The 15,320-nt window shown below is 41.2% G+C and overlaps 1 protein-coding gene across 3 annotated transcripts in view; it reads right to left on the bottom strand.

The window, feature by feature from the left end:
- Positions 1-15,320, bottom strand: part of ADAMTSL1 (ADAMTS like 1) — an 852,153-nt gene that overhangs the window by 26,262 nt on the left and 810,571 nt on the right. The gene's annotated exons all lie outside the window — the stretch shown is intronic.

The raw sequence follows: 15,320 nt of genomic DNA, 5'->3' as shown, positions 1-15,320 counted from the left end.
TGTGTCTACGCAAGCTTTTGTAGCATAGAATTAGTACAATAAACATTACAATTGTGAGAGGAAACTCATTTTCTCTAAATTCAGAGTACTTCTGAATTTGCTGTTGTGTCCCTGGCAACTTAGCTTCCACAGATGAAAATTTATTTGGAAGTTTAAAACACACGTTAAATCATTCAAAATTAAAGATAATGGGGGTTTCACCTCAGTTCAGTTAAAAATGATCGATTTCATGCCTGTTGTTCTGGGGACAGTTAAGAGAGTTAAGATTATTTTTCCTCTTGCAAGGAGAGCCTAGCTGGCATAGGATTAAAAAAAAAGCACACTAATAAAACTGAGATGTAAGGCAGAAAATGATGACATGCCACCTGCATGGATGTGTGTGCCTATGGGTCTGCACAGAGAAGGGATTTTCTAATGTTGGCTTGTCTTCTATTCTGGGGGCAACACTGTTAGAATTTGCAGAGGATGCAGTTAACACAGGAAAGGGCCTGAGAGGTCATCTAGCCCATCTCCAGAGGAGGAAACTGAGGCCCAGAGATGTGAAGAGACCGTCTTAAGATCATGTGAAAGTCTTTCTGGTTTCTTGCCTTGTGTTCTTTCCTCCATACCTGCCACTTGTTCAGCTGGGCACCAGCAATTTACCTAGCTGCCTTGTTACCTCCTTTCTTTGTCTGCTTATTTCTTTCATCTGCTTGCCTTTTTTTGTTTTTACATTTTCACTGTAATTGTGTACAATGAAGGGGTTGGAGCAGACTACTTTGAAGAAGGGCCTGGAAAAATAATGCTAAAATTGACTATAGGAAGCTCAGTATGGGGTATAGTGTTACAGGACTCAATTCTGCACTCCTCCTTGTATTGACTCACTTTGCCATGTAACTTTGTAGTGCCCTCTCATGATAAGTGGGCTGTACTTCCCCACCTCCTGACTTTGGGTGTGGTTATGTGACTACTTTGGCCCATGAGTCAGATGTTACAATAACAATGAACAATCTGAAAATAAATTAAGAAAACAATTCCACTTACAATAGTATCAAAAAGAATAAAATACTTAAGAATAAACCTAACCAAGGAGGTGAAAGACTTGTATCCTGAAAACTACAAAATGTTACTAAAAGAAATTAAAACATAAATAAATGGGAAGATATCCCATGTTCATGGATTGGAAGACTTAATATTGTTAAGATGTCAATACTCCCCAAAGTGAACTATAGATTTAATTCAATCCCTATAAAAAACCCCAATGACCACCCTTTTGTTTGCACAAAAAGAAAGATCCATCCTAAAATTCATATGGAATCTCAAGAGACACTGAATAACCAAAACAATCTTGAAAAAGAAGAACAAAGTTGGAAGTTTCACACTTCCTGATTTCAAAACTTATCACAAAGCTACAGTCATTGAAACAGTATGGTACTAGAATAAAGATAGACATACAGACCAATGGCGTAGAACAGAGAGCCCAGAAATACACTCTTGCCTATGTTGTCAAATTATTTTCAACATGGATGCCAAGAGCATTCAATGGGGAAAGGATAGTCTTTGGTGCTGGGAAAACTAGATATCCACATGCAAAAAACTGAAGTTGGGTCCTTACCTTACATCATATACAAATATTAAGTCAAAATGGATCAAAGATGTAAGCATAGGAGTTAAAAGTATAAAACTCTTAGAAGAAAATATAGGGCAGAAGCTTTATGATATTAGATTTGCCAGTGGTTTCTTAGATATAATACTAAAAGCACAGACAGTGAAAGAAAAAATAGATAAATTGGACATTATCAAACTTGAAAGCTTTTGTGCATTGAAGGATACTATCACCAGAGTCAAAAGGCAACCCACACAATGGGAGAAAATATTTGCAAATCATCTACCTAGTAAGGGATTAATGTTCAGAATATATAAAGAATTCCTAAAACTCAACAACAAACACAAACAGCCAAATTAAAAAATGGGCAAAAGACTTGAATAGACATTTCTCCAAAGATATACAAATGGCTAATAAACACATGGAAAGATGTTCAACATCACTAATTGTAATGGAAATGCAAATCAAAACCACAGTGAGTTACCATTTCATATCTATTAGGATCATTATTTAAAAAAACCCCAAAGACAGAAAATAACAAGTAGATGTTGGCATAGATGTGGAGAAATTAGAACTCTTGTGCACAGCTGGTGAGAATGTAAAATGGTGCTGCTGCTATGGAAAACAGTATGGTGATTCCTCAAAAAATTAAACATCGAATTACCATATGATCTAGCAATTCCACTTCTGGGTATATACGCAAAGGAATTGAGAGCAGGGGCTTGAACAGCTATTTGTACACCAGTGTTCATAACAGCATTATTCACAATAGCCAAAAGGTCAAAACAACCCAAATGTCCATCAATGGATGGATGGATGAACAAAATGTGGTGTGTGTATATATATATATATATATATATATATATATATATATATATATATATATATATATATGTATATATGATAGAATATTATTCAGCCTTAAAAAGGAATGAAATTCTGATATATGTGACAATATGGTGAACCTTGGAAACATTAAGTAAAAGAAGCCAGACATGAAAGGACATATTTTGTATGATTCCACTTACACGAGGTACCTAGTGTAGTCAAATTTATAGAGACAGAAACTAGAATAGTGATTATAAAGGGGCTGGGGGAAGAGGGGTATGGGGAATTATTATTTAATGGGCACAGTTTGAGTTTGGGATGATGAAAAGTTCTGGAGATGGGAAGCGTGATGGTTGAACAACAATGAGAATGTAATTAATGCCACCGAACTGTACACTTAAAAATGGTGAAAACAGTAAATTTTATGTTATGTGCATTTTACCACAATAAAAGAAATGAGGCAGATGTGCTGGCAAACCAGTTCCAAATCTGGACCTCAAGAGACCATGTGAGTTTGTGCTTGTGTTCTTGTGCCTTTGCCATCACGAGTGGAAGAACATGCTGGGACTGGCTTGACGATCCCAAGAGGAGGATGAGAGAAATGTGGAGAGCAGCCAAGTTACCCCAGCCAAACTCAGTGTAGATCAGCTGAACTAAGATCAGTAAGAATAAATGATTTTATTTTAAGCCACTGAGTCTTGGGTTTTTAAAATCTAGCTTCTTTTTTTTTGTGGTGATAGTTAACTGATAGACTTAGAGAGAAGGGGCTTCCAGCAATGCTCCTTGGCCTATGAATCCAAGGCTTAGGATAGGCAGCGTTTCTACCTGTGTGCTGACTCAGCGCTCACCTGACCTGTATCTTCTTATTCAGACACTCAGGAGAAGCAGGCTCCCTGCATGGCATCTAGGCATCTATATGTTATGAAGTCCATGGTAGTCCAGTGTGAACTGGGGGTGGGAATGGCTTGGGGAGAGGTGTATAGAAATAAGTCCATTGGGGATCTCCTGGGATCAGTAGCACCCACCCCCTCCAGTCTCAAGTGTAGTCTAGAGTCAGATGCTGATTTCATTTTCTAATAAAAAGCAGGAAAACTCTATGTTTATTTAGGCAAATAGCATGATTTGAAAAGTGAAGCTTGAAACATGCACAGCTTTTCAGACTGACAAACAGGCAAATCTATATCTCCCTGTCACATCTGCTTTGAAGAAAAAAAAAGGTGCCATATGCTGTTGAGATGCTGGCTCCATGAATCATTCTGTTTGGTCAGTGGGGGCATAGCCCTGGTGAGGCTGACTAGATTCTGAGTTAATAAATATGAACCTTGCTGTTCCCAAGGAAACAGGAGGTATTTGGCCAAGGAATCTCTCATATTTAGCCCTAATCTTCATTTTTCCAGCTCCATTAGGACTGATTTTCTGAGAGATTATTTAGGCAGAAAAAGGAGCAGTAGCAGCCTCAGGCTGTTTTCTATGGCTGATGAAGTTACTTATCTGGGAGCCAGAAATCTTAGTCAGCTAAATAAAAGGTGAATTTGCATAACAATTACATTCAAAATCCTCCCTCCTTGGAATCAGAGGCCAGAGTGAGCAGCCAGGACACCTCTCTTGGCCCATCTGGGTCTTGGACACATTCCCAGGCCTTCCAGCTTGGTGTTACTAATGGGGATGAGAATGGGGCAGAGTTCCTTCCAAGGTCAGGCATGAGGGCTGCCATGGATGTGGAGTTCTGGAAATTCAACTCGAGAAAGATCCATGAGGAACAGCAACCAAGACAAATGTCTTTGAGCAGCTGCCTTCCTAGTAATGCCTCTCATTCTGAAACCTATCAGGATGAAGACCAGTTTTGTAGAAAGTTTTAAAAAGAAAAGCAATTTTGTTACTGTCAAATGCAGTTACACAGATTTCTGACTCTCAAAGAGAACTGTAGATTTTGACAGGGTTCTTTGGGGCCAGCCTGGTGGCATAGTGGTTAAGTTTGTGCACTGTGCTTCAGCAGCCTTGTATTCGCAGGTTCAGATCCTGGGTGTGCACCTGGCCCTGCTCGTCAAGCCACACTGGCAGCATCCCACATAAAATAGAGGAAGATTGGTGCAGATGTTAGCTCAGGGCCAATCTTCCTCACACACACACACAAATGGCTTCAGTTTTCTAATCTGTAAATGAGAGCTTTGACTTAGTCAATGGTTTTTGAATTGATGTTCCCTGAGGCCCTAAGGGTCTACAGAGGGGAGGGGAACTTGAGAGAGAATCTGCATAGGTGGGGCTTTGGGGCTTCCATCACCATTTCAATAACTGAAGAATTACATATTGGGTTTTTGTATAAGAAGATTCCACCATTGGTAATCACTAAATTAGATGATTGTTTTTTTTAAGGAAAGTTAAGCCCTGAGCTAACATCTGCCATCAATCCTCCTCTTTTTTGCTGAGGAAGACTGGGCGTGAGCTAACATCCATACCCATCTTCTTCTACTTTATTTGTGGGACGCCTACCACAGCATGGCTTGACAAGCGGTGCATAGATCCGCACCCCGGATCTGAACTGGTGAATCCTGGGCCACCAAAGTGGAACATGAGAACTTAACTGCTGCACCACTGGGTTGGCCCCTAAATTAGATGATTTTTAAGGTGCTTTTAGGTTCCAAGATTTCTCAACATTTCAAACTCATCATCCTCACCCCTCTTCTTCCTTCCCCCAGTAGCCAAGTGCCAAGGGCAAAAATAGATCTATTCAATCTATATTGCTTGGATCAATGTGTAGTGAAATTGAACTATGCCAATGAAGGGCTCATGGAAGAAATGTTATATATGGAGGTTATTTAGGATTTAGATAAGCAGAGACTGGGGATAGAGAGTAGGAAGGGGAGGGCAATCTAGAACAAGTGTGAGCAAAGGTGCAAAGATGAGAAAACTGGTGGTGTGGCTGGGAGAAAAGGCTAGTTGACTTGACCAGAATATAGAGAACATAGATGAGGCTGGCATGGTGGGTGGGAGTTGCAATGGGGAGGGTCTTGATGGTCAGTATCCAGTCTTTTGGGAGCCCAAAACCCTGAAGGTTTCTGAAGAGAGTGAGTGATATGATCTAGGTTGGTTTTAGAAGGATCATTAAGGTGGTTCTTTGCGAGATGCACTGGCTTGCGAGAAAGGAGAGTCTAGAATATCCGTTCAGATGTGGCAAGAAATAAGACATATTTGCAAAGGTAGCTCTGACAGGATGTGAGGAGGAGAGGGATGGAGACAAAGAGGAGAAGCTAAAGATATTGGAACACGAGTGGGACTATTAACAGAAATAGGTAAGTCAGGAAGAGAAGCTATTCCTTATTCCCACCCCTGGAGATGAATAAGTTTAGTTTTAAGAATATTGACTTTAAAGGTTGTTATGGAACCACAGCATAGAAAAGTCCATTAAGATGATGAAGATAAAAATGGAAGTTAAGTCAGAGATAAGAAATGGAGACAGATTTGGGGAACCAGTCTCACAGATGTGTGTGGAAGAAGTTGTCAAGGAAAAGAGATCAGGCCTCAGGACAAAAAGTGGGAGAATTATAGCATTTAGTGATTGAAGGAGGAAGAGGAGGTATTAAAGGATTCTAAGAAGAAATGCTCTGAGAGATAGGAGGGAAATTGAAACCATGTGATATCATGGAAATCCAGAAAGTAGAGAGATTAAAGAAACAAGTTGTTGGCAAGTAAGTGATTAGTAAAAATTTGTGGAATGATTGAATGGTTTCACTTGTGTATGAGAATAACTGACCAAACATATTTTCCCCACAATCCCCTCACCCCCTGCTCAGGTAATAGGTAAAGTTCATTCTAACTCAAGTTTGAATGATCAAGAATTCCAAGTTAACAGAATCAAACATAAAAGTGTCTGTATGGTCAAAAAATCCCATTCAATGCTATATATCCATTTCTTTATCTAATTTAAGAGAGAACTTACCCCTGGGTCTTGAATCTTTAGTAGTGGACCAATAATTGGGTTATTAAGAAGACAAAGAATTAAAGAAGTAGGTGAATGGGAATGCTTCAAATATTGCAAAACAGGAACAGAGCACACATTGACCAGAAATCTTTTAAAATAACTTGACTGGGGATTCTAGCTTCCAGTAATGGTGACTAGCTTGGTTGGACTAACCTTCCTGCAGATAACAATCATAAAATCTAAATTTCAAAAAATAAAACAAACCCCCCAAACCATGAAACAACAACTCTTTGAAAGCACTGAGTGACCAAAAGCAATGGCAGAAACAGAAGGGGGTGGGGGTGGGGGGCTCTATCCTAGAAACTCAAGAACTTCAACAGATATGATTTGCTAGCTTGTAACTTTTTGCTGCAGGAAATTCCTCAATGCCATGTGGCTCAGGGAGCTGGAAAACTTATAATTTTATTGGCTTGAGATGTCAGAGGACAGAGTGTGGGGGCTGTTAGAACAATTGGTAAGTTAAGAGGGGAAATCCTGGAAGAATTATAGAGATGCTAAGCCTCAAAATCTGCATAAATCCTGCCCAAATTCTTAGTAGGTAAATCTCAGGGGACCCAGCAAAAGAGCAGCAGCTATAAGTTGAAAGAACAGAGTGGAGAGTTCACTTGGTGCCTACTGCAGGGAAGACAGAGGTTGGAATTTGAGTCCAGCCAAGTTAACTGCCTGTTAGAACAAGAATAAACACTCTTCAGAGGAACATAACAGAATCCAAAGTTGCTGCAATATATATTTATATTGTTCAGTATACAATCAAAAACAACTAGACAAGAAGAAATCTGACCCATTCTCAAGAGAAATAGCAGTTTCTCTCAGGACTGTAGCAACCTTGAGATGAAAATGTTTCGGTGAGTGGACACTGACTTTAAAGTGACTATTATATACACATGTTAAAGAACTTAAAGGAAAATATATACATAATAAACAAACAGAGTTTCTCAATAGAGAAGTAGAAACTATAAAGACAAATTCCAGAGCTGAAAATTACAAGGAAATGAAATGAAAAATTCACCAGATGGGTTTAGTGGAAAATTGGAGATGGCAGGAGAAACAGTTAGTAAACTTGAAGACAGTTCAGCAGAAACTATCCAATGTGAAGAACAGTGAGAGAAAGGACTGAAGGAAAATAAACAGAGCCTCACAGACCTGTGGGAAAATATTAAAAATTCTAACGTATATGTCATTGGAGTTCCAGAAGGACAGAAAAAATGAGACACGAAAAATATTGGAAAAAATAAAACCCCCAAACCTCCCAAATTGTGGAAAACCATAAGGTTCCAGGAAGGTTAACAAAGTGCCTAGGCACATCATAATCAAACTGTTGAAATTAATAACGAAAAATCTTGAAAGCTATGATGGAGTAATAAGGACTAGATTTGCTCTCTTGCTATAAATAACTAGAAAACAGGACAAAAATGTATGAAATGACAGTTTTCAGACATTAGACAACAGACAGAAGAGGACTGTGACCCCTGAAAGAAGGGAAACAGATTAAGTGAGCCTTATGAATTCCCTTGCTTCCCCCCCGGAGGCACATTCTGAACTGCAAAGCAGGAGGATGTATTAGGTTTCAGGGTTGCCATAACAAAGTACCACAAGCTGGGTGACTTAACAAACAGAAATTTATTGCTTCACAGGTCTGGAGGCTAGAAGTCTGGAGGCTAGGAGATCAAAGTGTGAGCAGTGTTAGTTCCTTCTGAGGGCTGTGAGGGATAATCTTTTCCCTCCCTCTCCCCTAGCTTGTGGTGGTTTGCTGACAATCTTTGGTGTTCCTTGGCTTGTAGATGCACCACTCCAATCTCTGCTTTCATGTTCACGTGGAGTTCTCCCTTGAATGAGTGTCTCTGTGTTCTAATTTCCCCTTTTTGTAAGGACACGAGGCCTACTAAGGCCTACCTAGCTTACCTCCTAAGATTCCATCTTAACTCGACCATCTGCAAAGACCCTATTTCCCAATAAGCTCACATTCACTGAGCTACCGAGAGTTACTGAGAGTTAGGAATTTCAGTCTCCTTTGGGGGGAACACAATTCAACCCCAAACAGAGGACTATCCCAAACAGAGCACAGCAGTCTGGATGAACTGATGAGAGAGTTCAGAGGCTGAGGCAGCTGGAAATTGTTGAGGAGAATTTGGGAGATGAGAGTGCCACATAGAAAAAGAGCTCCAGACATCTGCAGAAACTCATCTGAGTCTTTGCTCAATTGAAGATGTGACACATACAGTGAAACTGTACAAGGCTGAGCAAAGACCAACACAGGGAGCTGTGTGCTTAATATTTCTCAAAGCTCAATTAAGCTGGAAAACCTTCAAGTTCTGACCAGCCTAAGTGGAACATCCTCGCTGATCACCTGGGGCACCCTGCGGAGACTCCCTAAGTAAAGGCTACTCTAGAACTGCCCCAATCAAGCTTAAAAACAAGCCTCAAAAAGATCAAATTAAACTTTAAGTAACTTAACTGCTTAACAGAAGAAAATCCAACAATCTCTAGAAGAAGACAACAAAATCCAGATACTTAATGATACTAAATTTACACCATTTAGCATTCAAACAAATATTACTTGATAAGTCAAGAAGCAGGAAAATGTGACCCATAACCAAGACGAAAATCAGTCAATGGAAATATCTAGAAATAACAGGGATGATGAAATTGGTAGACAAGGATATAAAAACAGGATATTAAAATTATGTTAAGTATTTAGAGGAAAACATGCACATAGTAAGGAAGAAAATGGAAGTTTAAAACGGATCAAAGAAATTCTAGAAATGAAACATTTTATGAAATGAAAAATTCACTAGATAGGATATATAGAAGATTAAACACTGTAGAAAAAAGATTTGTGAAACTGAAGCTGTAGTAATAGAAATTAGCCAGAGTGAAGCAAAGAGAGAAAAAAGACTGAAAAAAAGTATTGAGTGGTCAAACATATGTTGGACAAGGATACAGCTACGTGGGTATATCTGTCAAAAAATGTACAGTTAAGGTTTGTGCATTTTAATGTATGTAAATTTTACATAAAAGAATAAGTAGGGAGTGGGTAGGAAATAGTTTGAAGTACAAAAGAAATAGGAATGGCAGAATGTTGTTTATTGAAGCTGGTGACAAGTGCATGGGGGTTCATTATGCTGTTCTATTTACTTTGCATATATGTGAAATTATCCAATAATAAAAAGGACAAAACATGTTTGCATTGCCTGAATCACTGATCATCAGGAATGACTTGGTGTTCAAAGAGTTGCTTTTCACATATTCTGTTTATTCAGCTCTATGCTTTTTCTATTCAGTTTTAACAAGGTTAAGAAAAATTGCTGTTCCAGGCTGCTATTTGCAGATGCTTCCTCAACTATTTCATAATCTGCTCAACTTATAAATTCCTGCTGGTAGGTTCACCTTCATTCATTCAGCTCTGTTGAAATCAGAGATCACTTTCATTTATACTTCTGTCACCCTTCATTCCAACAACTTTAGTTTGGTTGTTCTGTTATGGCAGAAACTCCTAATTATGCCCTCATATCCATCCTCTCCTTCTTAGAGTGAAAGAGCCCCTGAATTTTAGTTAGGTACATAGCTTCCTGGAATAGAGATGTTTCCCATCCCCGCTTGCAATAACGTGTGGACCATGTGATTATATTCAGTGAAATGAGAGGGCAAATGATGTGTATGCTTCCTGGGACATGTCTTTAAAAGAAAAGAACTTCCTGTTCTTCCCTCTTCGTCCATCCTGCTAATGAGAACATGTATGTGGAGGAAACCATCCTGGCCTAGGTGGCAATACTCCGGGATATAAGAGCAATAGGAGTATAAAACAATTTTTCCTGGGTCCCTAGATGATATGGTAGGTTGCCAGCCCATGCCTGGAATGTCTTCCTCTGGACTGCTCTGTGAGGCAGGAATACACTCCTGCCTTGTTGACTGTTATTTTGGGTCCTTGTTATAGACTGATGAGTGTATTTTCTAACCATGACAATCCTAAATGTTCATTCCTTGCTGAGGCAGTGTCCAAATGCCATATAGGTTATTGTATTTTCCTTCATACCTGGATGGTGACCATAGAGAACATATACTTCTAATGAGTGTGACGACTCCTTTTGGATTGAAAATGCTCTTAGGAAAGTCTACTTTCACCGGTAAAAAGTAAAGACCAAAATAAACTAATTATAACTAAAGTAAATGACCAAAATTGCTAGTCATCTGCCTTTTCCATTGCTAATCTGTCTTTCAATGCTTTTAACTGAATCATAGCTTATTCTCCTTAAAAACTTACTTTGTACTCAGAATTGGTATACCTCAGCATACATGTAGTGCAGGCCCCTGTGCTTTTATGTACATATTTATGTGCATGTCTCTATGTGTACACAGCGGTCTCTGAGGTTTGCCTGCAGCAATAGTCAAAATAAGGAATCTAACATGAATTCCCATTGTGCATGTTCCCAGTGAATAATTATCCATGTTTCACCGCTAATGAGAAAACCTGGCTTGTAACAGGGGTTCCTTTCTGTCACGGACATTTCTCATTTGTTAAAGTACAAGCAGTATCAGTCATGATTTGAAGCTGAGCACTCTCTCTGTATGCCATTTACAAGGACACCCAAACCATGTGCTAACGTATTCCACACTTCTACACGGGGCCAAATAAGGAACCACTCCCCCGCCCCGTGTGCTTCAATGAGGAGGTTAAAAGGGTTTCATGCAGGGGCTAGCATCTCTTTTTCTGTTTCCCTCCCAGCTACACGAATGTAGACCATTTCCATCCTCCCAACCTCAATGCCTACCCAGGAAATGGTCCATCAGCAGGGAATGAGCATGCTCCCTCGGCTCAGACCTCAGTTATTACAGGTCTTGAGTTGGTTAGGTGTCTGAGGAGGAAGCAGTGCTTGGGAAGGCTGCCTAGCTAATGAGAGTTTTGGCAGCAGAAAGCCTCTCTCTATCAACCCTTCTTAACCAGTGAAAGAAAATATTGCCTTTAGGCCGCCTTTTCTAGGTCCACTGTGGCTCCAAATTGAGCCAAAGCCAGGTGTGATTCATATACGTGTGAGAGTTTTGCCTCCTAGTTTCATCTACTTTTTTTTTTTACACATTAACTGGAGAGTGATAAAAGTTTAGAATTGGGCAGATGTGCACAATAAGAAAATCAAATTATATAGGCAATTGCATCCTCTGGGAGTCAGTTTAGCTGTAACCTGCCACTAGTTGACATCCCTGATTAAGTCAAATTGACCTCACTGACTTTCTTCACCTTTGTCTCCTATTTCATGTTGGTTTCCATAACTAAAATAGCCTCACTCAGGGAAACAACCTGATTCAACCCATGAGGGAAACGTGGGAGGAGAACTGGGAGGCTTGACGGCCCTGCTTCCACTTCCCTGAACCCTCTGGAAGACGCTGACTCACCTTTGAGATGGTGGGATACGGCTGCCTTTCAGGCACCTGTCTACAAAGAGGCTCTGACCTCATGATGGTCATTACTCAGTGGATATTTTTGTTGAATTGAAAGGCTGAAAATCAGCAGGATTTCTGGTCTGCTAACAGCTAGGCAAGCAGCTTGATTTGTGGGCTTCCTCACAGGACAGATGAAGCCAACTGCCCATCACCTGAGGAAGCCACACATCCAGAGTTCATTTTCATGAGTTCTTAGCCTTAATGAGCAGAAGCCAAGAGTTCACAGAGCATAGTCTCCCTCCTCTCCTCCCTTTCCTGCCAAAAGCTCAGAAAAAGGCAGCTGAGCTTGATACACTGATTATACAGAGCAAACAATGAAAACGGACAGAAAGAGCTTTCATTCAAACCAAGGAAGAATGGTTTGAAAATGGGGATACACCATCTTAAAGAAGAGGAGAAATAAGTCGTCCTCCGGAGGGTTTCTCTTCTTTAACTGCTATCTCAAGGAAAAGAAAGCGTGGCAGATTAGGACACGCTGTGTAAAAATATTAAAGACGTGGCACTATTACTTCATGAGCTGGCTCCAGGCCTGTCAGCATTTCCATTATAATCCTGTATTTTTCACGGAGTTAAAACTTACTATAAAAATGATGTGTGCTGGGATGAAACTTGGCACTTGGTATAGTCAGGCTGGGAGTCCTTTCCTTAATTTAATTTTACAAAACTGGAAAACACTCACTCAGCCATTTAAAATTTATGGAGGGATCTCCATCCTGCGCGTGGTATATGGTGTGTACCGGCCTCACTCTAAGGCTGCGGGGTGACTGGATGAAAGGGAAACTGCCTCGCTGCCTTTTCTGGCTCCCTCTCCTTTCAGGTTTGGTGTCCCCTGGGGTGACAGAGATGATATCTAAAGCAGCATAGAATGAATGGGAACTGGCACCAGGCAGCAGGCTGAGAGACATGATTAATTCATATCGGAAAAAACTCAGTTCCTTAGTTCCCCATTTGTCAGCTGGACCCCAGAAGGCTGTGGGAGAAGACACGCAACTTCAATTTTCACTCCGATTTCTGGGACCTCCCAATAAGCTGGTCAAATAACCAGGCCAAGACTATTCCCATGTACGTTTGCCCAAAGAAAACTAACTTTAAAACATTCCTGGAAAAAAAGAACTATACAAGCCCATTTTCCACTCCCCAAATGTCTTTTTACCCCTAGGGCAAGCTGTGGGTTTCCATTGGCAGGGGGTATGCTAATGTCTCCATGCTCCCGGGCATCTGCTCGAAGAACTTGATATATTTCTCAGCATGAAAAGTAGCTCCATCCAGATTTATGACTTGATTAAGGCCTTGCCTTCTCCAAAATGACTGGGTTATTGCTTGGTTACTGCCTTCATCCATAACCTTAGGACCTGGTTACAGCTCTCTTACAGGTAAGGAAGGTAAGATGCCACTTATGATGTCCATGCACACACAGTTTTGGCTATGAAAATATGATAGCCTTGTTGAAGTTAGAGTTTGGCAGTCTGAACAACAAGCTTATCTAGGGTTGACTGGGCCACCTCAGGGGGAGGGGGGGCTCTAGGAAATTGGTCCAATTGCTTTAAATTCACAGTAGTGTTGACTGGGATTGAAGCAATCTCAAGTGGATAATACACCGAGTTCCCAAGCGTTCTTCTCTGCCAGCAGGCTCTTGGCATAAAACACACCTTTAAAAACACATCAGCATTTTTTTTTTAAGTTTCAGATTTCTGGGTTTATAAGTCCCTGGTTGACTCTACCCTCAGGCTGCTGGCAGGTGCTACCTGGCCAGCAGGAGGGAAGACTGGGATGACCCCAGAGGAGGCCCGGCTGCAGGCTGCCTGGAGCTAAGGAAGGAGGTTCAAGCCACAGAGGAGATAGCCTTTTAATGAAGCTCAGAGTGTGGATCATACTTGGGCCATATCATAGTTTTGAGGAAGGTCCCAAGTCAGAACTCCCCTCTCTGTGTACGTATGTTTATCAGTTACACCCAGCGAGTCTAGATTCTGTAAAGAATAAGACTGATGTTTCACATTTGGTCCAAAATGGGACAACATTTCCGGACTTTCAAGAAGTGCTCTGTAATAATCAAGGTGCTTCTGCTGTAAGAAGAAAACGACAGTTTCAGAGTCAAAGTCGTGGACTCTATTCTCTTCCCTTGAGTAACAGAGCCGTCCTCACCCCCTCACTCCAGCCAATGGAAAGGCGAGTTAGAAAATATCCAGATTAGGCTGGGGAAAAAAACAAAGCCAGCAGCTGCTCTGAGCCAACATGCCTTCATGAACTCAGCCTAGGTTTGGCTCTGTTTATGGGCCAGAGCCTTTGCAAAAGAAATAAAAACCCACACACGCAAAAAAAAAAAAAGAGCCTTCGCTCACAGCCCTATACACACCCCATTTCAGTTCTCTTCTGCTGAACCAAAGCCACAGAACAGCAGTGGATATGAAGAATGGCTAATATTCATAGCAGGTATCCTGAGAGGCCTCACTGGGGCACGCCGCAGAGTTCAGCGGCAAGTCACAGGAAGAGCAACTGCTGACGAGGAATTCCAGAGCGAGCAGTAGGGGTGGAGCTGCCGGGGAGCATGAAGACCTTCCCTGAATTTATTATTCCCATATAAGTCTCCTGGGTCTCAAGGCTCCAGAAACTTCTCAACAAAGTAAAGAAAATAAAAAACAATGTGACTGAAACGAATAAGGGGGAGAGTTAAGCTGGTGAGCTGAAGTAAGGAGGTGAGCCGTGTAGAGGGAGAACGAAGAGTGAGGAGAGGTGGTCGGTGGTGAGTGTAAGGATGCTGCTGGCTAACTTCTGAGGGGGGATAATCTGTTCTGGCACGTGATGTCTGGCCTTTCACAGCAAGCCTGAAGAGTATGTGGTTTGTAAAGGGCCCATAAATAGAGGTGTCCTATCAAGAGGAGATCAGAAACCTACAACCTGCCCGGAAAGGCCACTGCAGCAATGTGACATGCATTCAAAGAGCAGAGAGCAGTTGTTCAAATGCCTGCTCTTTGTCTTGCCACGTACATTTCTGGTATTGATTTGTTCTGGATTCTAATCCTCTGTGCGTTTGGTTCCCAGGTCTGCCTCAGTCCTAGATATTCCAAAGACCCCCTTGGAGCATTTAGTGGGCTCCCTGAAAGCTTAAGGGAGAGGAAGTAAGTTCAGATCCCCGGGCCCAATTCTGACCTTTGAAAGAATCACCTGGACTTAGAGCCTTAAAACCAATGCAGTCTCCTTAAGACACCTGGGAATCCGGGCAATCTAGCCCTGGCTGAGGCAGAGCGCGTGGTGTTCTGCTGGAAACAGACAACTTCTTGATTGAATTCATTCTTTTTGGGTTTTCCCGTTCTCCAAGGACTCACATCAGGTGAAGGTAGAGGTTTAGAATGGAAAAGCATTTTGACACAGGGACGTTTACCTAATCTCTGTGCAACTGATGGAAGGAGAACTAACGTTCCCACTGAGCTTCTCAAAGGCCTTCCAAGGTCAGCAGAGAGGTGAAAGCCTAAAGGTCCAGGCTTGGGCAGAGCA

The sequence above is a fragment of the Equus asinus genome, chromosome 23 (assembly GCF_041296235.1).
Source record: "Equus asinus isolate D_3611 breed Donkey chromosome 23, EquAss-T2T_v2, whole genome shotgun sequence".
NCBI classification, from domain to species: domain Eukaryota; kingdom Metazoa; phylum Chordata; class Mammalia; order Perissodactyla; family Equidae; genus Equus; species Equus asinus.
The sequence above is the reverse complement of the archived record's forward strand: the minus strand, read 5'-3'. Positions and strand labels throughout refer to the sequence as shown.